Source organism: Apteryx mantelli, chromosome Z (assembly GCF_036417845.1).
Source record: "Apteryx mantelli isolate bAptMan1 chromosome Z, bAptMan1.hap1, whole genome shotgun sequence".
NCBI classification, from domain to species: domain Eukaryota; kingdom Metazoa; phylum Chordata; class Aves; order Apterygiformes; family Apterygidae; genus Apteryx; species Apteryx mantelli.
In genome coordinates, this window is record NC_090020.1 from 41,124,489 (window position 1) to 41,149,017 (window position 24,529).

The following is a 24,529-nucleotide window of genomic DNA, read 5'->3' on the forward strand; positions in this document are numbered from 1 at the left end:
AACCTGAGTCAAGAATTCAATTGCTAACTAAACAGAGCCTTGAAAAATAATACTAAACAGTTTCAAAGTAAGGAAATAAAACAAATGAAGTAGAGTAAAACTAAGGAACAAAAGTAGAAGTCAAGAAATGACATCACATTACTAATCGACTTAACAGCCTTTATTTAAGTTCAAATGAGTAAAAGGAAGAGATTAATAACAATTCAAGGTAAAATCTGAAATTAAATTGAAAGGGAAAGTAAAAAATGAAATGGTTGAAGTATTAAATATAATTTTTTTCTGAGGGAAGACATGACTAAACTGTACTGATTTAATGGATAATAAAGCATAGGAGATAAAGGATGTATAATGGAACAGAGTAACATAAATGACAGTAAACGCATATACATTTTTAAATAGGTATATTTAAAAAATGTAAATATTTATGGGATAAAAGATTAATATTTTAGTCTTGCTTAGTAGAATTTAATTGTAGAAGATAAGAAAGATAGAATCATGACAAGAATATCAATTAGTAAAGAATAAGGGATAATAAGTTGCCTAATGTTTCTAATAAGCATCCTGAATGAAAGATTATGCAAAGCATTAGGGGTCAAATTTGTATCTTGTGTAACTGATTTATACCAGGAGTCATTTTTTTTAGTAGCTGTTAAAGGGGTTCAGATAGAAAAGGTAGATTAGAAAACAGTTTAATCCTCAGATATCTATAGCCTGGTCCAGAATAGAATACTGATTAAAGCCAGCTAAGGAACTTCCAGTGATTTTGAAATTCCAAGTTACAGCTTACTTTAGATGAAATAAGCTTGAGGATCTCACCTAAGACATTAATGTTAATCATAATCAGTGTATCTATATAGAACCACTATTAAAAGATATTGCATTTTATCAACATGAGTAAAGTGTGCATTTCTTGTTCCAAAGATTTGCAATATGAATAAGACATGGGAAACAAATACTTAACCCAGAACAGCAGTGAGTCAGCTTCCAAGGTACATGAGAACAGGCCAACTATTCTAGGTATTCAAGGCACTGATTTGCTATCTGACAGATTTCAGACATTCAGGATGGCTTTGATTGCCTGTTGTCAGTTACTGACAATTATAGATTATTTATGTGTTGTAGAATCTGTTTGTCTCAGATAGCATTTTTTTGGTATATTAGGACCAGTATTGGAGCCATATGTTGGAAGGCATAAAGATGTAAGCAGGAAAAGATGAAACACTAGGAAAGTGATAAGATAGTGAGTTTACTGAGGAAGAACAAACAAGAAAAGAGAAATTAAGAAAGATAATAGAGGCTTCTGAGAAGTCAGAAACTGATATCACAAGCGATAAAAAGCCAATAAACAGGTACAAAGAAAAATGTTCTGGGATATGTCAGAGTGAAAGATGATTCTGACAGTGACTTTCTAAACTGAAAAGGGACAAAGGTACTAATAAACTAGATAAGTGGAGGTACAATTATAAGAGAAGATCAATATGTAGTAGGAGAGTTCTAGTCATAAAGACAACAAAAAAACCCCTTGAGTTTTGAGGAAGTTAAAAGCAGACTTTACACAGACTGGATTCGAGAGAGGAGATTGTATTTATGGAGTTCTGCAGAAGAGCTCTTTTGACTCCTGCAGCATGTTAAACTTTCTGTTTGAATTAGGCATAACAATGCAAACTAACTATATTGTATACTAGTGGTAGCTCCTGTAATACACTTGATATTTTGTATAGGTGGGACCATAATAATTTGCATGGGGAGCTTGTGAAACTGATTAAAGTAAAATTGGTAAAATGGTGTATAAACAACAATATAATAACAACATATAATCATGTAAGCAAATGTTTGCTGGGGATAGCTGTCAAAACTGATAAAGCTGAACAGTCACTTTACTAGTTACGTAGCTTTTCATAATCCTTTAATACATGATGACAGGAGATAAAAATGAACTTCTTTTCCAGTCAGTTATAGGAACTTTACTGGGTGACAGTTTAGTGACATTTTGTGCAGCAACAGTCAGTTAAATCTTCTTTGTGAAGTTATGATTGATATTCATCTCATTTGCATTATTTGACCTTTATTACTTGGGGGGCGAGGGGGCGGATTTCCTACAAAGTTACTAATTTTGATTTCTTCTTCTTCCAAAATTCTGGACCTTGACATCATTGTGACACTATGTTTCTGAAGACAATTATTTAACCACATGGGGAAACTGAGAGCTACAAGGGAAGATATGTACTAAATGAGAATACATGAAGTATATGCATTAACTCTGCATTATGCATTATCATTTGGCACTTTGGTGAATTTTGAGTTCTAGAATAGGTTATCTGGAAAAGAAAAAACATTTCTTGAATGAAAAGGACAGTTAAGTTTGAGGGTACCCTAGAATAGTCCCACAGTTTGCTTAAGAAGGTCATGTCCTTCTCTTGGGTTTGAAATAAAGCCATTTTGAACTCTCACTCAGAGTTCATTTAGTAGCAGAGTGCCAGAGTCAGGTTTACTAGCTGAAAAGTGCAGTGAAAATTATCAAGTCTAGTCATCTGTCGAATGTCAACAGTGCTGTTGTGAACTGTATACATGTGTACATGCTCCATTCTCAAAGTGAAGATAGAAAGCTGAACCTCCTGTGGTGATTCTTTTAGAGATCTATACAAAACAGAAGGAATGAGATTTGCACAAATCTATTCATAATATTTTGGTCTCTATTTCCTGAATTCTTCTCTGTTCTCCTTTCTTACTCCTTTGCTATTATGGAAGTAGTATTGGTGTAGTTTTATATGATAGAAAGCTTGTTTGCTTTACGTTGTTTTGTAGATCATGCATAACAAGCCATAAAGGTAAATGAAGAACTTTAACAGCAAACTCCAGGTAAACTGAAAAGCTTGCATCTCACTTACCCTATATTTGTACTCTTTACATAGGAGTTTTGTTGGCAACACTTTTGTCGGCAAAATACTTTGAGATTTTTTGACTTTGACAAAGACAACAAAATTAGTAGTGGTATTTTCTGCTTTCTGCTCAGATGGGAAAACTTTAGCATGCTAGCCTTTACAAGGATTGTTAGAATCTCAGGGTCTAATTCTCCTTACAAGGTTGAAGGCTCTTCACATCAGAGTATACTTTTTCATTCAGGATGATTTTAGCACTCGTTTTGCACTTGTCTAAGTAGTTGCACAAGATGCAAAGCAGCAAAGAACTTGAGCAACAAGTTCTTATAAGTTTGTTTGTTTGTATGGCTTGCATCAGCTCTCCCATAGAAACTACCTAAGTACATGAGGTTAAAAAAAAAAGATAACTAATTTCTTGTAATCTTGTGTTGGCTGCATTTGCCTTAAAATAGGAATGTGTGCAGAGGGAAATTACCATAGAACAGCTGACTCATGAGAAGTTCATACCCTATTTTTCTATATGAAAACTTCCTCATGTACAGTTTAAAAAGCTTTCAGGTTACTGAACTTAGTTTTTGAGTCAGTCAACCATATTTCTTGTGGGCTGATACAGTATGCCAGAGTTCCTAACTTGTTTGACCAAATCCAGGTATCATTAAAAGGCATTTTCTTGTAATTGCTATTAAAAGGCATGCTTAGCGCATTGTATTTTATCTGAGTCATTATAGTGGCAGCCAAAATTAGGCAAACATACTGAATTTCTGAGAGCTGCCCAATGTCCTTTTGATTCTTTTTATTGTAGATACTGAAAGTGCGGGCCAGATCAAATCATACAGAATTTTTCTGTTGACTGCAGGCCTGTTTCTAATGTCTACATATAGAAGATTAAGGTAAATCCAAACTGCTGTACTTCCAAAATGTGATTTTGGACTTGAATCCTAGTTTTTCATATCTTTAACAGTCGTAATCAAAAAATCCACACCTAACTTCTTTTGAGCATATAAGCCCAGATCTATATTTGAATTCAGGTGTCAGGAAGCAGGAGTGGGCTGTTCCAGAAGGGAAGGTGGGCCAGGAGCCGAGGATGACAGCAGGACAGGCAGGCCCTCCCCAATGAGCGCACAGGTCTGCAGCCCCCAAATGAGGAGAGCAGAGCAGGGCTGGGGATGGTGACCCTGGGCAGCCGAGGGGCCTGTGGCTGCCACACCAGCCCTGGGACTGAGGAGGGTCCGATGTCAGGCCAAAGAGTCAAGTCAGCAGGTCTGCGTCAGCAAAGTATGTGGCTGGGAACAAGCGTGCCTGCGGCACAGGTCAAGCAGGGATGAGGGCCTGGGCTTAAACACATTTTCTGAGTGAAGACGAGGAGGCCCCAGGGAGGCTTCTCACAGCTCTTCCCCCAGCTCTTTCCCAGCTGCTCCAAGGGCACGGGGCTGCGCTGCAGCTGAACTGCCCCTCAACACAAGCCCCTGGAAGGGGGTAGTGGCACTCTGTGCCTCACTTCAGTCTCTGTCACCATGAGTTTGGGAATTCAGATAGGGTTTTAGGTTTTTGTTCACTTTACTGAGTTGAAGTGTGAATTTAAACATATATCCCAAAGTGAAGTGGAGATTATAAGCTGTTTCAACTAAAGTAGGGACTGATACGTTAAGTTTGCATTATTCCTGTTTTTGCATGGTGCTTCAGTTTCTGTTTATGCATCTCAGGTGTTCACGTTTGATGCTTTACCATCAGGCCTTCTTTTCCTCTAGCAATTATGGTTACTATTAGTCATTGGAGAGGACCTTGAACCCTCTATTGAACAACCCTGACTCAAATAACAAGTTGCATTTGTGTAACTGAATGAAGCTCCACATATGAACTAATCATTAATAATTCCATTTTGAGCAGACTTAAGTATAGTTCTATTCAAAAGAAGTCTCTAAAACAATGTTTTGTATTCTTTGCATACATCCTAAGCCATGTCTCTTTAATGACATAAATATGTTGTGTTTTTCTTAGTTTGCTAAAAATGCACAGTTAAATCTGCAGAAAACTGGTGTGGAGCTTTGTCAATCTGCAAATTAGTTTGTATCTCATCTCAGCTATTGACTACGTTTCAGTTGCAGGATGCTAACCTTCCAGCATCAGTTCATTTGAACCTGTTTTACCCTAAAATACATCTCAGATAGATTATATTTTTGCTGTTGATTAGAAAGAATAAAAGAATAGTTTGCAGTTAGAGAAATGTTATGAAACAATAATTATGTAATTCCTTTTGAGAACAGAACTGTTTTTTAACTTTACCTTTAGAAAATAACAATATTAAGTTAGAATGAGAAAGCAAAGGAATAACCAGGCCCAAGCTTCTTCTTTCTTGTAACTACATTCAAATTCCTGTAGAAATGGGTCCTTATGGTCTCACTCATCTTACAGTTTGCAGTTTGCAGCCAAATTTCATTTACACTTGAAAATGGTGGAAAAGTTTTTAGACCTTGAGATAATGCATAGTTTTTACATTAGTGTATTTAAGTCATGGGTATAATATTTTACTCAAATAGTCATGACTGGAATCTTTAGAAGGAAGGCCATGCTTTATCCTGGTTTGTTCTGAGAATACACATCCCCTCAGAAAGCCTTTCATACCATAAAACTGCATTTACCTTTTGGCAGGTTGTCCTGTTTGAACTGTGATGGTACAGGTACCTTGGTGCAACTTGGATGTTTTGCAAGTGGTATATGTGAATTACAATCATGGCGACTATTGTATGTAAGCATTAAAAGTATAAGTGGTACATGAACTCCACCTATTATTGTGCTCACTGGGAAGAAATGTGCCAAATCAGTTATTTTGCATAGACAATATCAGCTCTCTTAAACTACCAGGTCATCTGCATGTGTCTGTTTATGAAGAGTAATGTCGTTTCCTTAGTTTGTCTAGCAAATATTTGTGGTTGAAAAGATTTGAGCTGTTCAGGAATCAATTATGAGCTCCATTTGTGCCAATCTATTGAAATCACCAGATTTGCATAGAGACTGTGACTTCAGGAATAATCAGATCTCTAGAAGTGAGGTGTTAGGAGAAAATATCTAAGATGGATAATGAAAATTTTGTAAAGCCTGAAGAGAGAAGCCGTGTCATATTTTGTTCAAGCCCATTGCTATTTGACATAAGAAAACCCTGCACAAAGGCAGCATAAGTAATTTGTGTTATATCCTCAATTCATCTCTTACTGATGGTATAATTGTCCTAGTTATCTGCTAAAGCTGATGTATACATCCTTGTAATCTCTTGTGCTCTTTAATTGTGTATTTACACAAACAATATTATGTCAAACTACCTTAATCTACTGTTTCTGATAGCTGTTGAAGAATGTTAACAAATGATTCTCATCATAAGTCTCCATGAGTGAATATTGAGTAATGCATGAGTGTTGTGTACAAATTTGTTAACTACATATTTTTAAAATAGGGATTTCACTAGTAAAGTGCGCATCAGCCTGTTTTGTTCTTTTGTTCATACATGCATAAAGAAATCTCTCTCAAACTTACGACAAGGCAAATTCCAGTGTAATTTGTTCTTATGTATCAGTAACAAGAAAGCATAAATAGCCTCTTGCAGAAAGATGCCCCAGGTTATGTATTCCTGAATGGGTCTCTCAGATTCTTGGCAAAGTATTGACTATTTTTTCTGCATGAAATATGTAAATTTGGTTGTGACTAAAGTCAGAGCAAAAGTGGCATGTACTTAGACTTCCATACTTCATGTATACTGTTCCCACAACAGGCTTATCGGGTATACCAACAGAACTAGCAAGGTTTTCGCCAGGTCTCAGCTGAAAAATCCAAATGCTTTTTGGATAACAGAAATGACAGATAATTCCCAAGTGTAATTCCATGAGATGCATCTAACTGCCCGAGAGGGTGTTCCTTTTTTCCCCACTGTCATCTTCCTTCTGACACAATCTGCGTGTTCCCATCCCCTCCTTCAGTAAGTAAGCAATAAACTAATCTGACAGAAGAGTCAACATTTTTCTGCTGGATAAGCTAGTTGAATCAGTTCACCATGTAGCCAGCTCAGCTCCAGAGCTGGTGTGAAGCAAATGGCCAGGAACAAAAGAGGAAGGAGGTGGAAGAAGGGGTGGGACTGCCAGCAGGTGTTAGAGCCCTTCTGGGGACTAGCAGCTGGCTGCACATGGACGCCTGGGAGAAGCAGGATCAGCATTACCTGCACAGTGAGCTGGCACCAGGAGGTGCATACAGGAGGACAGCCCTCACTACATCATGGCTGAGCTGCTGCACGGAAGCGCAGCCAACATGAGAATGACTGTTCTGGAAGTGGCCTTTAACCTGAATTGTGGGGAAGACTGGCAGCTGTTGCACAGGGCTGCTTGCCTTGAGAGTCCACTGCAGGCCTCTCTCTTTAATTGTGGGCCCTGCTGGAGCCCAGTCCCCAGCTGTGGCCTCACTGAAAGCCCTGCTGTCTGTCAGCATCATGTGCAGACAGGCAGCTGGCAAGCACTCATTATCCTGGCTGAGGATGACTGCAGAGAAGAGTCTCTCTGCTCCAGGAACTCCTCGCCTTTCTGCAAGGGTTGCGAGGCATGCTCCATGTCCCAGCCCACTGGATCTTGTTTTACCTAGATCTGGGCTTCTGCTTTTGGGAATTTTGGGGGGAATCTGCATGTGATGGCTTCTTTTAGTTGTTTACTGATTGTCTGGTTCTTGATTAAGAATAGCCTTCATCTTTAGTCTTTAACTCACTCATGATTCGGGTGTATCAGGTTCCAGTTATGTGCAGGAGCTTCTGTTCAGCTGGTAAGCAGGAATCCAGGAAACAGGAGCAGCTAATAGAGACTTTGGCAGTTAAGGTACTGAAGGGTGCAAAAGGGGCCTAGAAACTCTGCTCTAGACAGCGTGGGATTGCTTTAGACTGCAATGATGCAGTGGTGGTGTGCATTCAATGTGTTATGAATTAGTCTTTTTTTCTTTCTTTTTTCTGGAATTACAGCTTATTTGTAAATATGGATGCTGAGTTGAGAGCTGAAATACCAGTAAACTTCTACATATTTCTCAATAAGCAACATTTACAGTAATGTTTAGAACCTACCAGATTTCAGAGATACTGTAGTCAACAATTATAATTTTTTATTTTATGCTGAATTATTTGTCAAGGAAATTGTTAGAATGTAAAAAATTTATATCTTATTTGACAAAGCACTTACACATACCTTTCACTTTAAACATGTGGCTAACTCCCGCTGAAAATAAGCTCATGCTGAATATTTGGCTGCTTAAGAGTGGGATTACTCATAAGCATAAAGTTAAGAATGTATTTTATTCTTTTGCTGAATCATGGCCATATGGCATGTGTCTTATCCAATCTGTTGATCTACAAATACATCACTTTGAAGGTCATTAAGTACATCTACTTATAGGAATGATAATAAGAATTTTAAGAAACTGCATATATTTAACATCAATTTGATAAAAAATGTTAAAAGAAAAACCTGTCTCTGTGCAATTATATCCATTTTATTGGATTGCAGACTGCTGTCTGGCTGGGCTCCATATCTGTTTTCATTACAATTTCTGCACTGTAGGATAGTTAAGGAGTAGAGGAGAAGCAGCCCTTGTTTAAAGTAATGTTGCTTATATTGCTGCTTAGCCAAGGAATTAGTAGCTGGCCTCTAGGGAACATGGTTGACATCTGATTCATGGCACGATTGAGAGTGTTACTACAGAACCTTGAATACTAGTTATCTTATTAATAGGGTGCTCTCATATGCATATTTATTACGTACTGCTTCTTGTGTCAGAGCTATGGTTCCTTTGCAGAAGCTTTATTTATGGTTCTAATTCCTTTTACATTATTTATCTACAGTGACCAAAGATGAACACTAGAAAGCAGATGTACTATATCAAATAATGTCTTCCTGACTGACTGAATCAATATTCATATTTATACTGTATACAGCACCCAAGGTCTCCTCAGGACTTTCCTGTAATTGCGAGAAGTAATAAAATATTGCCTTAAAGTGCCAAGGTAAACGCTAAATCCTGAATTTATTAGCTTGATAACTCTGCATCAGCACTCTCCAATCTTAAAAGAGCTAAAGCAAAAAAAACTTATTACACATCACACAGTTTAGAAATAGCAGCCAAGGATTTTTAACAATCTGGTGGAAAGATAGCATGGAAGAGTTAGATGTTTAAAGAGAAAATGGTAGTATTAATCTACTTCAGGTTTATTTTTGATGCCAAGAGAAATGTTTTTATGGCTTCATTTTTATCACAACTCACACCCCTGCCCATGCTGTCATGGCAAGTCATTGGGTATTATTGTCACAGTGACAGCAAATGGGAAAAAATTTTGATTTTTACAAAATGAGACTAGCACTGACAATAGGCCTGTCAAAACCATTGGTTTAACTTGGATATAACTCCACCACTGTAAATCAAATTTAATTACACTGAAGCTAGTGAAGTTTTGCTAGTCTAAGCTTAGTCAAAGTAAGATCCCAGTCAGATCCAAAAATGGTAAGACTGGAAGGAGTAGAAATAGACTTGGAAAGAGCATTTGAAGTGGAATAGGCTTTATAATTACAATGGATCCAAAATGACATCTTGAATTAGAAGTTTAGATCGAGATCCAAATTTTGCATCTAGTCTCATTTTCTCTAATTTCTCTCAATTTCCTGATGGAAATTATGGATCTGAACGCTGACAATCCCAATTTCTTAGCTCTATCTGTAGAACAACTGCAGTCCTGAGAGCTCCCTCAAGGAATCTGCACTGTTGTCTCAAGTACCAACTTTTTAGAGGAAAGGGATAGAAATAACTGAATAAAAAACCCTCGACAAGTTGTTCAGGGCTAAGATTTACTAGTAAAGCTTAAAATAGGCTGCTTTAAAAAGATACTCATGATTAATAAGTTATTTCAGTGGCTGGATGTCTGGGGAGGCCTTATATTATCGACAAATGATTTAGTTGGCACTCTACTGGTAACATTGTAACTGCAGATTTTTCAGCATAGTTACCACCTTCGTTTTCAACTCAAAATCTTAGTGTCTACTTTACATTAAATTTTACTATGCTTCCCCCTCCACACACACCTTTAGCCTACCTGATATTGAATTCATGCTGTTTATTCTGTTTTTTCATATGGCTTTGAATGATGCAATGCTCCACATTGCTCTGATGTTGGAGACACACTAGCAGAAGTGCCTGAATGGAGTGAACTATCCAGAAGTGGGAATGTGCTACAGGCTGGCTCTCAAAAACATTCTTTTCTTTACACATACATACAGTCCTTAAAATCTTGTAATGCTCAATATGGAGAGCTGCCAAGCTACATCTAACATCCTCATTGGGGCTTATGTAGCCCAATGACATGGTATGCCTACATGACAAATCACTGGGTCTCTGATCAAACTGTCAAGTTGTATACACCCAATTTCAGTGAAGAAGGAAGCAATTAACTCAAATAGAATCTCAAACAGCTCAAATGTTGGCAGCAAAGGTGATAAAATCAAGAATTTATTTTGAAAATTAATGAATTAAGACAATGGGCTGACATGAACATTCCACACTGAATATATAAGCTATTTAGTGATCCCAGTTTTGCTCTGGGATTGGGCACTTTGCAAGAATTCTCACCTTTAGTTACAGCTTAGTGGTGGGGAGTATATTTTGTTAGGTATTCTGTTCCAAACTTCATTTCTCATTCTCAGGGAAGAAGAGGATTTAATACTTCTCATTTTTCTTAAAAGCAGTAAACTCCACTTAACTGTTAGCTACTTCCATTCATCAAATGACACCTAAAGGTGGATTTTAAACTTCCATATAGTCTGTTATGACTGGTGTGTGTTATACTAATAAATAATGATATGTTCAAAAGGATATAACCAGTAGATTGCCATGCAGATTTCAACTGAGTTCATTATAAACACACTGGAGAAAATCAAGGTTTTACCAATGATCTAGGACAAACTTAACAAAAGCAAAAAATCATATTTCCAAATTTTTCTGAGACTATTATAATCAATGACCTGTAAGAATGCAAAAAGAATAACATGGAAGACCTTCAAAGTATTGTTTTCTGCCATCAGAACTTCAAGAAAGATCTTATGGGACATACACATTGTGGCAGAGAAGAATGGTACCAATGAAGAACAGATTGACAGTGAAACTTCAAGTATGTTCATGCGTGTAATATAATAAATGCATAATCATTTGCTGATTATAGAAATGTCACTATTATCATGCTTTCTTGGCCAGCAAATGACTGCAGCAGTATTTCATGTAACATCTGTAATTTCTTCAAAGGCCATTTTTATTCCTTAAAGAATTGTTTACAGACTTGCATTAAATATGAATTAAATATCCATTTCTCTTGCATTATTTAAAAAAATGCCATAAAGACTTGTTCCTACTTGAAGTACTTGCTCCCACTGGAGTAGCTGGGAATTTTGCCATTTATTTCCCTCTAACCAGAATCATGCCAGAATAAGTCTTCTTGCCATAGACACAAGCCTGCATATAAGCTGGTCTAGGACAAATTTTCCTTGTTTTCCTGATCAATAACCTCCTCCTTGTTATTGTTATTATAAAGTTCACTAAGTTTTTAAAATCCAGGAATGAAACCAACCAACATTCAAGTAATGAATAAGCGAAGAACAAGAATAGTAAAAGATCTCACAACAAAATAAAATATTAGGTTATTCATGTATATTCATGTTTAGAGAGAAGAGAGAAAATATAATCAGTATTTATCATTTTCTACTCTCCATAGAAGGTGGCCTTATTTTAAAAATCAAGACAATTTTCTAGCTACTATACTGCAGCTTCAGGTTGTTTTCCCGATTATTGATTTATAGCACCAAAAAAAAAAAGAAAGTAAACTGGTTTTCTGTGGTACTTTGCTTTAATGTTTAGTATTCATGTGCTGTTTTGACAGGCATAAGAAATGCTTAAAATTAAAAAGAGAGGAAAGAAAAGTGTTAAAGGTGTTAAAGCTTTCTTAACTTCAGTTATGAGAAACTATTTGATAAAGAGATTCTGGTACAGCTTATCTAACATAAAATTTTGATATTATTTGGAAAATATGTAAACTTATATATTTCAATGATGTGTTTAATATGGGCACGAAGCTTTTTTATTTTTAGTTGTAGAGCTTGAGCACTTTTGAAAATCTCTTTCTTCATGTTGATGTGAATTTTCCTAATACTTCACTGAAGTCAGCTGGAATTTTGCTGTTAGATTCAGTGGACAAAGGAAAAGACATGCAGAGCCAAGTGAACTGAAGTTTCTAAATGTTTCATCTGAAAACTGTAATATAATAAACTTCACCCATATATGAGACTTGAAAAGAAAATTGGCTCAATAGCTTCCTTTTAGAGTTGCACTTAAGGGCTTAAAAGTATATAAAAGTTAAATTTTTTTCATGCTCAGACCATGAAGACAAGCCTTCAAGATAAAAATCTTGATTTTATTGGCCTTTAAAGTGAACACATAAATGAGTAAAAAAAGGCAAGAGAAATGCTAATGAGTCACATTTTTATGACCTTATCCTTTAGGAGAAATGCCCTTGTAATTAAATGGAAATGGATGCACATGCATTCTCGTTAAAGTGTATTTTTCTTTCTTTTAAAATCTACTGTATTAACTTTCTCTGTCATTATTCACGATTATGGCTCAGTGTTTATAAATCTACCTACCACATTAGCTAGTAATAGTTTTTTCAAGAACAAATATGTAGTACATATTGTGAGGGAATATCAATAGCACAAAACCAAGTATAGCATATAAATATAGCTAGTTGCAGTGTAGATTTTGTCTGACCATGCTGTCTTAGAATAGGCATTTACTTTGGACTGGGTACTGATTTACTTGAAATTGCACCAGAAGTCCAAATAGAAGCAGACCTTCTGAGAGCTAAAATGAGTTAGATTAAATCTGTCTTGAAATTTATATTACAATATGCAAGCATATAGAATTTGTTCATGCAAGACTTCAAAAGAGAAGCTGAATATTATGTATAAAAATTCAGCTTATAATTTTAAGCAAAATAAATGAAAGAAAAACAGGTGTAAGTTCAAATATAGAATACTGTCATGGTACTCCTTTGACTAAAATATGCAGATCTGTTTTTCTCTTCTTAGCACTCAGAACATTTTTTCAGAATAACGTGCATGTCAACATCTTTTAAAATTTTAAACTCCTACTTTCAGGAAGATTTTCAAAGAATTGCTATATGTTGTATTTACTTCTTCATCCCAGATAATTATTATATGACAAAAATACCGTTAATGCACTATTACTGATAGAAGGGATGTATGATTATGCTGTGCCTCATTGCTTGGCCACTATGATATGTGCACTGTTTTGATGAATCTTGCCCTTGTCATGTCTCAACATACTACATTCAAACAGAGGTTAATCCCAGTTCTGAACTTTATGGCCCTATTCACCATATATTATTCATTTTCTGAAAGTAAATGTCAGAATTATGGAAAATCATGGCTTGTATTAAGGTAGATTTCAGAAGAGGTTGCAGTTAATTACTTATTACCTATTTCCTGCTGGGCATGTCTGCATGGACTTTTTTGGTATGTGAAAGGAAAAGCATTTGTTGGGGCAGTTCTTATTAATGACAAAAGGCAGAACTTTCCACATTAAAACTTCAACAGTTCATTGCCCTGAGCATCAGCTAATTCCTGTTTCTGAATCACAGAATTATACAGAATAACTTAGCATCGATTGCTTTTAGTCTTGCCTATTTTACTCTAATTTTTGTCTTCTTTAATGAAATGCAAAACTTTCCATGAATGTCACTTCTGTCTTTAAATGACCTTGACCTTATTATTTTATTAGCAGGTTTGCCATAGTCTTGCAGAGTTCATTGTAAAGTATTCCACTCACATTTATAGGAACAGCACCAAAGGGGCTTCTGAGCTGCCAGTTTACACAGTGGCATTTCTCTCTGATGCGTGAAGTGATAGAATTTGGAAAATAGTTTGGTCATGTCTTCTGCTCTGTAAATTGGCTTAATTCTGTACAAAATACTAAATTAGGCTGAATCAATGTTGGCAGAGGAGCTTTCTTAATAAAATGAACATAATCTTTCTAAAATGAAGTGAGAAGCCCTAATAAAAGGTCTCCCTTCTCTCTTGAGTACATGTTCTTTTTATCTTTCTGTAAGTATCTAGCTACCTGCTAATGAGAGGATGTCTGATCCTCTAGACTGTGGCAGGAAACAAGTGAAGAATCAGTGAACGTATGATTTTTCACATGATGGTGAAACAGAACTGCTGGTTTTCAGAGACAGAAAAAAAAATCTTATTTCAATATCCTGTTTTGCTTCTTGTCCTCCTTTACTGCTCCCTGTCCTCCCAGCAGCAGAGAATTCTAAAAAGGGAGATTCCAGATTGCAGGTACTTTCATGTTTGTAGGTGAGCATGAAACAGGATGGGCTGATCAACTTTCTACAGTAGAAGAAGACCAAAAAAAGAAAAAAAAACCCACAACCTTGCCAGATTCCTATGTGTCACATTGCCAGTGAAAAAAATGGTAGTAGAGTTGTGCTCTTCTCCCACCTACAAGTGCTGACTGGTATTTTTTTTCCATGGGCATGCCCCACGCTTTTGGTGTGACGGGAAGTAGTAGAAGGAAGCAGAAGCCTGGAAGGCAGCAGGAATGCCATAGCTCCATGTGTGTAACACTGCAGAAAGGTATGGTGAAGGAATTGACATGAACGGAGATAACCCTTATCAGTGCACTGGTGACAGGCTGGATTAATTTTTCTATAGAAGCCTTGCAGACACTTATGATGCAAGATACTAATTTTTGAGCACCATGGGAATGGTGCACTGTAAACTTTCCCCTGCAATCTGTGACCAGTTACTTTTTTTTATTAATTTGTCCCATGTGTGTGGGAAAAATCAAAGATAATTCATTCCAAGAAAAACTTAAACTTTTCGGCTCTAATCCAGTGTGCAACAAAGTATGATATGTCACAGTGAAGTCATTTGTCACACATCTCAATAGCTTGAGGAAAACAGACAGATTTGCAGGTTGATAAATATGCCTCATTGCCTACAGTGAGCATGGACCTGGCTGTGTATGAACATGATGTTCTAATTTTGTAAATGTCTCTCTGAAAAAAGTGAACCAGCTCCTACACAAGAGTAGCAGTAATATAATTGCACATGTAAAATGGGCCTAATCATGCCTTTACACTCCATTACCCAGAGCAAAATCATTTCTCTTGTGTCCTTCTCTAGCCTCTCAGCCCAATTTAAATAAAGCAACTAGAGTAGCTTCTCTTCATAGTAACATCTTTATTTAACAATTAATCTGAGAAACATTTTAAAAGCTCTACTCTTTATATACTCTAATTGCTGCTAGCTGACAGACTGCACTGTCAGTGGCAGAGCTGTACTTGTTATACTTTTTATCTTTGAAAATCAGTTAGCAGACCTTAACAATTCTCTATCCCTTCTCCAGCAAATCATCTCTGTGCTGGACTCTTACTGCTATTTGGAGCAGTAGTAGATTGCTCCATCTGTTTTATCAGTATTCAGTGATGCTAGATTTGAAGATACTCCTTTGTTTTCATCACACTGTCAACATCTTCAAGGTGGCATTCACCTTGCTCTTCTAATTTGGACAACAGATGCAAGATATTTGTGTCTGCTGGTTTCTACTCTCTCTTTGCCTGATAATGTCACTGGTTATACTGCATGATTGCTACTGTTCTCCTGTCACACTGGCCCCAGCTTTTCAAAATTTCATCTTTAGTAGATTTTGTATTGCTTTTACTTTCTTTCCCCCCCCTCCTTATGCATCACATAAAAAAGGATTGATCACGCTTGGCATTTTATGTAGACTGTAGTCAGTAAGCTCATCTCAGCTGAACTTTAGAAATATCCAAAACTTAAAGTGTTCCTCTATGATCTGCTGTGTGGCCAGTTCAGTGACAATTCGTACATGTACAGTTCAGGATATCGTTAGTTGCATAATTCTTGTTCAGTTGTAAGATTAACAGCTATCAATATCAAAGGTTGTGAAGGCCAATATATTTTATTTTGGTTTTAGCATACCATATTCTGATGTGAGTTCAGTATCAGCTGCCCCTTTTGTGTAACTCATGACTGAGTAACTCATGACTGAATTACTCTGATTACAATACTGAGGAAGCTGTAAAGGCCTCTCATTTGCAGCCTTGATGGATCTGTTCTGTTCTAGACAATGCAGAGACTCTGATCCAGTGTGAGCATTACATCAGCCACGTACAGCCAAGTTAGTGCGGTCCTCTGCCTTGATGAATTGGTACAGCTAAGAATCATGTGGCAGATTACATTAAATGTTTTAATCTATGTCCCTACAATGTGCTATGTTACTCTCTTGTGCCACTTTTACACTAGCATCATTCCGCTAACTTTGCAGTTATTCTTGATTTATACATGTCCAAATGAGATTAAAATGAGTCCCAGTGTTGCTGTAAGACATCTTTCTTTTATTTGTGGTACATTCAGTTTATATTTGTAAACATTTCAAGTGCTGGAAAATGGTTAACATAAGCTGTGTAAGACTGGTAGTATTGTGTCCTATTACTCTATTATTTAAGGAATACTACAGTGCCAACTCCTGTTGGCATATAACAGAGACGTATTCATCCTATTTTCTGTATGGATGAGAAACACTGAATAGTATTTTTTGCTCTTTTGCTTTACTTGAAGAATTTAGGGGGCTAGAAAGAGTAACTCGTCTTCCATTTAATGCTGGCAAATCTCTGCCTGGCCCAGAATAAGGCTTTCCGATTTTTTGGCTTCTGGTCACAGGAAACACAAAAAGGTGCAGAGGGCTGCTTCTGGAGGAACTTAGGGTTTTTTTTGGTTGAGTAATGGTACTGATTATAAGGTGATGGAATTGTAGGTCATCTTTGAAGGAGCCACCATTTTGTTCAGCCAGCAACCTTGGGGAGCACAAAGGTGTCAAAACACTCTCTGATGTCTGTTGTTGTGTTGGCAATGCTGAAGATGTATATTGCATTAAAACAATGTACAGCAGAAATCTGTAGTGCAAGTAAGCATGATTAGTTTTAAAATACTTTCAGGCTGATGTGAAAGAATGCAGTTATCTTTCCTACCAAGTTTTTCTTTAGGTGCTTTAGACAAAAGGGTTTCTCTAAGTTTTCTAGAAAAATTTAACTATCTTGTTAATTTCACTTAAATAACTGTAAAAGAATTTCACTTGAACATTAAATCAGCTGTGGGTTAATTCCAGTTGAGAGGGATCAAGCTTTCTGTCTTATCAGGATACAGAAAAAGTTATCTGGCTTGCCTTCAGTGCAGTTAAACAGCTTCTGTTTAAACTCTGTATAAACAGCCTCATAGGGAGTATTTAAAAATAACAGACATATCTGAAAGATCCAATTTTAATATATTCCCATCACTCCATGTATCCTCTAGTGTATGACAAGAAGTCCAGTGTTGGCAGTACTTCCAGCTACTTAGTCTGAAATACTTAGAAATGTTTCCTTGTAACTAAATTTGAACTTTTCAAACTCTCTTCCATTAATGGGAAATTGTAGCTTTCAGCTTCATTTCATTTTATCTGATATTGTTTATTCAACAGACATTTTAAACATGGTGGGGAATGACTTTAATATTTCTTATTGTGAGGTCATAGTATCTCGCAGCCAGACAGAAAAAGCAACATGGTGACAGTGAATTCATTGTCTTTTAGGATTTAGCATAATGAAATAATGCAGATATGAAACTTAATGATTTCCCTTTGCATAAGGCTGATACTTTTGTCTCACATTTCCATGATGGATAGCCTGTTAGAAACCTGGTATTTAGTGCCACTGACATCTCTCAAGCTTATCTGAAAAATTAGTCCTTAAAGATTAGAGAACGTTAAGGGCAGTTTTTGTGAAGCTCAGCTTTTTCAGAAAGAAAAATTTCTGGAATCTGTTTGTTCTCCATTGGTATGTTTAGCATTTTGCTTACATCATTCTACTTTTACACAGTGCTCTGAAGTAAATGTTCCTACTCTTCATTGCTTATAGTTAGCATCACCTTGAAACTGCAACGGACGTCTCTTAGAAGTAGTCAACTAGATACCACAGAAACAGGAGTTCTGTTTAGATGAAGCTGTGTTAGTGGAAGGATGCAGAGAAAAAATTTCCCCCAAGCCCACTGCCTCCCCGCCCCCCAAATTATGCTGATTATCATTTATGTAGAAATGCAATAAGAGAAAGAGATAAATATATAAAACTTGCACATTGCAACTGTGAACTTTTTGTGTGTGGCCTCTCAAATGGAAACAGAAGTGCAGGGTTAGGTGCCCACACTACCGGTGCTAGCCAGGGGCCTCCAAACGAGCTCTGGTGCTCACAGCCTGCTGAACAAATGGCCACTGACAGTCAGCAGCCAATGAGGAAACACTGCGAGTGTGTTAATCTTAAATCTTTTCTTTTGGATGTCTCTCACAAAACAGCATCCACAGCCCTGAACCATCTCCTGAAGCTATAACCTTTCTTTCTAAGAACTAGAAGAGGCATTAGGAGCCTTTTATGACTGTGTTCCTTTAAAACATGGCAGATATCACCAGTAATGTCAGTGCCCTTTTATAGAGTACCTCAGCATTTTCTTGGTCAAATAAACTGCCATCCTGGGCCACAGGAGACTGAAATCCACACTTCCTATTTCCAGGCAAGTATAAATCAACCACCTCCCTAGCTATCCTGAGGTGGTCTTTCCTCTCTTTAGTCAATAATTACCTATCTGTGGGATTTAATTGACAGATGAGATAGCTGAAGTTTGGAGTTTTGGTATCTAGATTTTGTCTGTATCCCATTTTGGACATTTGGGTTTTTTTTAGCTCTGGATCTAGAGGTTTATTGTAATCCTTGCACTGCAGAAGAGGAGCATATAGGGATGCTCTTTGTAGTTGTCTGCCATTTTTTAAGCAGGCTCTGTGATCTTTCTGATAAGCTGTTTTTCAAGCATTTTTACTTAAACTTTCCTGAGTTAGACTGGTCATCAGCAGCTTTGTAGCTTCTATAATCAAGAAAGAAGATTAAGTGATATTATTCATTAAATATCATTACTTCTTCAGCTGTCTGAGTAATCAATGTATTCTTTATCTGTTCAGCTAGCTCCATCTTTTTCTGTCTTATCTGCGATAAAATGTATTTTGCATTATTTATATGACTGTATTCTTTGATTTGTGCATCTTTCTTATGGAGACAGTGATAAAAATAATCTTTCATTTCATCTGAACTTCATGTTTTCCAAATTTGAATGGCTCAGTGTTTTTTTTCAGATGCTTTCCTTCCAATCAAGAGTCTTTGAAGGTATTGATTTTGTTCTTCCTTAGCCATCTGGCCGTTCACTCTGTATAGTGTATGATCTAATGATCCAGAATTTCTACTAAAATTCTTTTGATTTTTTTTTTAATTTTGCAAGAACAGAGTACCAGGAGACTGTAATATTACCATATTTCTGAGAGGTGTAAACAAGGTCATGTTCATAAGAATGGCGTTTGTATTTTGGTGTGTTGGCATGTCTTTTTTATACATAAGTTCAAATAGGCAAATATAGTCTATTATCTTTTCCATCTTTTTAATTAGTTGATAAATTCATGGGCATTGCGAATCTCATATTGAATCCGTCAGGGATCAGCAAGGGACAGGAGACTGGGCACGATAACACGACCAGTGGGGCAGGGGCCTCCTGAGCCAGGGCCCAGCCCACCGCCCCTAGCGAGGCAGCAGGACAGGCTGGGGGGGCAGCCGGGGGCAGCCGCAGCACAGGGTGAGACAGTGGAGGCAGTCTTCTGTTACATGAAACTATGAAATTTTCATGTGAAAAAATATAAAACACATGGGAACAGTGAAACATGAAAACTCTCCAATTTAACATAAGAGGCTGATATATGGAAGTGTTTTCTGTGTTCTGGCAAACAGCCTTAATGCTCTAATTTCAAACACATACCAAAAAGATTATTAACCAATCATAACAGGAAGACTGGTGTGCCCTTGTATGGATTATGCAAATCACTGCTCAGAGTAGCAATGTGTATCCTGTAAAATTAATGAAAAGTAACCAGAAAGTGATTATGCAAATCAGATTCTCAAAATCACTGGTTTACAGAGCAACAACTGAGGGAGAAATAAGCCAAGTTTGCTTCTACAACCACAAAACATTTCTACTTATTTCTGAGATAATACTATTTCAGTGTAATATAAAATAGCTTTATTTGACATCTTCTGGTTATATGGGAGAATTTGGGATGAAAAAGCAATTAAACGTGAATCACTTTCTGAAATATTAATCACTGCAGTAATACAAAACCAGACTGAACAATAAAACACTGCATAAATATTAGTTGAATATAGTCTCTAAGATCCTGAGAAAATCCTGGTTTATTTTGTTGTTGCTGTTTTGAAATACTCTTTTATTAAAAACCAGGAGTATTCCAGAATAATCTTGCATAATATTTGAATGCACCAGTTACATATATTTGTAAAGTAAATCCAGTGTTTTTTTACGGATTTTTATTTCATTTATGCTATTGGTGGAGTAGCCATTCTACATCTGTCTATGGAATGGGTGCAGAGATAGGGTGGTGGGAGAATGTATGGACTTTCATTCAGATTATTTTGCAATTAGGATACCTCTGTGTTGGCAGATGATTGTAAGAAACACCTAAGATCTGAATAAGGTATATTCACACATACTCTCCCCTATCTACATGTAAGAGAATTAGTTCACCTTCCTGCGACAGCACTGCTCCCTTTTCCAAAGCTCTGAGATCTCCATTGTAATTGCAGCAGCTACAGTTCCTAATTACTTTCTGCTCTTATCTGGTACCAAAACATTTACCTTAGGGCACTTACTTTATCAAATTTAATGAAGCTTTGTTTTTCACACTGAAGGGCTACATGCAATTATTAAATATCAATGAAGCCAGAGATTAAGAGGAATCTCTGGATAGCCTAGTAGGTAGCCAGCCTTCCTCAACCATGAACTGCCTGACAATATTTTTATGTGGCCAGAAGCCACATGAAATATAGATTTCAGAGAGCTGAAGGAATGTGGAAGTCCAGCATCAGTTTACAGACTAAGGAGAGGGCTAGGTCTACATTTAACAAGGTATAGAATTGTCTTTATAACAGTTTATGACAACACAAATGTTGAAATTGCTGGAGAAGACATATAGTCTATTTAATCTTGTCATTTAAAGCTGATGTAAATCTTTTCTTATTTTGTATTTTCTTGAAATTTCTTGATGCCAAATCAGCTCCTTTCTCAGTTTCCTGAAACTAATGGAATGGTGGCATCCACAATTTTCTGACAAAAATGCAGGAAGATAAACATCTCTGTGACAGTAATGTAGGAAATGAATATAGAATTTGTTTTCAAGGCAGACACATATTTAAATGTAATATTAGCTCTATCTGCTTCATTCAAAATCAATGCTGTAGGATTATCATAATCAAAAACAAATCTTTTCAAAGTAGTTAGCAGTGACTAAGCGAGTATTTTGTGTTTTCAGGATACACATACTTGTGCTGCTTTTAAGAGAACAATTGGCTTTGATCTCTTCTGAGGTAAATATTTGTCTCTTATGTTGTTTAGAAATTTTTAAGGCTTGTTTTTTCAACATTGTCATTGCTCCAGTGTACCATTAACAAAATTCTTTTATCTTTGTGTGTGGGCATAGTAAACTTATGAGGTTTTCTTTTTTACCAGTGAACTGTTTTCAACTTTGAAAGTTCCAAGAATATAGTTTTGACTTAAGCAGCAGGGATATGTAATTTGGGAAAAAGATCTTTTCTTGTTGTTTTATTGCCACCTATTTGTTTTTTGAAAAGCTGAATACAGAATATCAAAACTGGCTGACACAATTAATTTTCACAATATAAAATGTTCTCTGGGTTTTTTTGCAGATCTTCACATTTTTCATTTATCTATGGTGAGTTTGTGTTTGGACCAACTGTGAGAGAGACATATGTACATGTCTGTGCATGATAGAGATACGCACGGCCGGTTATACTTAGCTGGCCTTATCTTACCTTTGACTGCTTTCCTTGCTCGTTTTCTACTGCTGTAGCTCTGCCAGATTACATTCTTAGATGATTAATCTGTGAGCTGTTTCTAATAACCACTATAAGCCATTTCCTTAAAAATTTCTGTTAAGTAAAACAGTAGTCTCACATCCAGGTCTGGGTAAGTATCATATTCTTCACTCACATATAAACAGGAAACACTGGAAACTGGGAGGATTCTAGTTCTGCCACTGAGATATGTGTCATGTGATTCTATCACTGGTAGAACTTAATTTATTTGATTTACTGTTATACTGTATTATCCATTAAAGGATTTGAAATGACTATTGAAGAACTCTAATTTAATTTCCAGTTATTATTTCTGAGGCTTGAATAGGTGAACATGTGGTGCTCAGAGAACCTTTGATTACAGGGAACAAGAGAGAAACATTGCCATTAAGTATTAAAACTCTGTAAAGGATTTCTAAAATTAGTTTTATATGGAATTTGTGATTGTGGTGTGGTATATATGATCTGTCTTCAGTATAGTTACATAGCATACAGCTGCTCAAAATTTATACTGATAAAATGTCAGTAACATTTATTATACCACCAATATAAGATCTGAGCCACAGATACTTAAGGATACTGAGGCAACAGTTTTCTGTTTTATCTTGCATATAGTTAAATTGCCACAGCATATTCTGATGTTCTGTCTCCAAACACATTGTTTTCCTATGATTTCCTTTAAATAGTTCTGTATTTGTGGTAGTATTCCCAGGAAGGAGAAGTTCGTTGAATTAATTGTTCATACTTATTTATTAGAGAAAATGGTAAAGTCTGGGAAATTTCTTGTAAATCACTTTCCCTTTGTGCCATTGTGCAAATAGCAGAAAATAGTAGATCAGTAGCTCAGTTGTTCAGCTGAACTTTTCCTAAGCATTAAAATTATAGGAAAAGACTCCATCGTTGTAGTACTTTCCTCCAGCATACTTCCTCTCCCTCCAACTCCATGTCTCCTGCAATCATACTGTCTTCTGTCTTCCAAGTCACTAAGAAAAATACCTTTGTACTAAGTTGCACAAGGTAAATTAAAATGATGCTATGGTTGTGATTAGATACTTATAGTAATAAAGCAAAAATAAGCAGCAAGATTTGCCAAGAATACTAATAATAGGTATAATAGTAGACTATATTTTTCAGAATAGATCAATTAGATGGCAAAGTGTACTCAGTAAACCCTGTCCAATTTCCGGCTAGTCAGCCTTGTTTAGTGAAGTTAGTACATTTTCAGCTGAAGTGGCACACTGACAAGATTTGAATGTTTGTGGTCTGAATATTTTCTCCAGTTTCAAGCTTTAACAAATCAAGACATGACCTAAATGTTATATGATGTTTTTAGCTTAAGCCTTTTTATACCGTGTCCTGCTCATTCTTTCTAAAGGCTTTTACACATCCTTTTCCAGCTGGTCAGATTATCCATCTTCCAGTACTAACTGTATAATGCTTTACTGAACCTGTGCAGAAGTTAAAAAACAGCAAGTATTTGCATATAAGCCTGGATTATGCCCTCTTAAGGAATTTAATTAAATACTGTTGAACTAAGTTTGAAGCTTAACTTCCCTCCTTCCTTGTTTTTTCTTTTTTGTGGAAAAGATGTCAGGCAAAACAAGGCATATCTTAGCACAAACCCAGAGTTTATATCTGAGGGTTATGGTGACTTCAGTGGTTGCTCAACACCCTTCCCATGGTATGAGAAAGGTCTTATACCAAAATAACAGGATTTATATCCTCAACTCAGATCAGCTGAAGCCCTTCTCCCTGATCACTAACTGGCAGAGCTTTTCAGGTGCTTCCATCCCAGCTCCTTGGGATACAAGGACCCTAATGGAGCAATTCTGTAGGCAGAAGTTCCAGTTGCCTTGGCATTGTTGAAGTAGCATTCAAGCACAGACAGTGCTGATAGCCACCATTCATAAGGAGCTGCCTGCTCCACACAGCCCTGGACAGTGGACTCTAATTGAAAAGCCTTCCTCACAGCAGGTTTTCATCTAACCAATCTCAACGCTTTTCAAATATGTGTCAGCTTTTTATTCAATAAACTAAATTTTCTGTCTTTATTGCGTGCATTCTTTCTCCTTTGCCAATGAAAGGGTTTTTTTCTTTCTAATGTGTAGAGTGAATGTATTATGTATTTTCCCCATGAAAAAAATCTTCAGAATATGGCAATATATTTATACATACCTGTAACACCGTAGTAGATGAGCATTATTTTGAAAATGTTCTTCAATATCTATTTAAAATAAAGTTAAGAGTTGCAAACACAACCAAGTGTTTATGTGGGGGATCAGAATATAACATACTGATAGATAATTGTGTCTGAAATTGTGTAATTACTTTTTATTATAAGGGGAACTATGTAATACAAAGTATCATATAACTGGCTAGATTATGAGATAAAGAATATAAATGAAACCACAGCCCAGTTACTGAGGGTAATCATAGTTACCCTCAGTCTTTCCCAGTTTTTTGAGCAGCCTTAGTTTTGAGAGGGCATGAATGGGGCCCAACAAATGCATGTATTGAAACAGCATAGTCTAAAGAAAACCTG

The 24,529-nt window shown here is 36.5% G+C and overlaps 1 long non-coding RNA gene across 1 annotated transcript in view; it reads left to right on the plus strand.

Annotated features, from left to right (window-relative positions):
* The window catches only part of LOC136995388 (uncharacterized), a 59,027-nt gene that overhangs the window by 13,300 nt on the left and 21,198 nt on the right, over positions 1–24,529 (plus strand). Inside the window, exon 2 of the long non-coding RNA XR_010886967.1 lies at positions 21,426–21,480. This is a non-coding gene — a long non-coding RNA (uncharacterized lncRNA). The remainder of the gene's footprint in view (positions 1–21,425; positions 21,481–24,529) is intronic.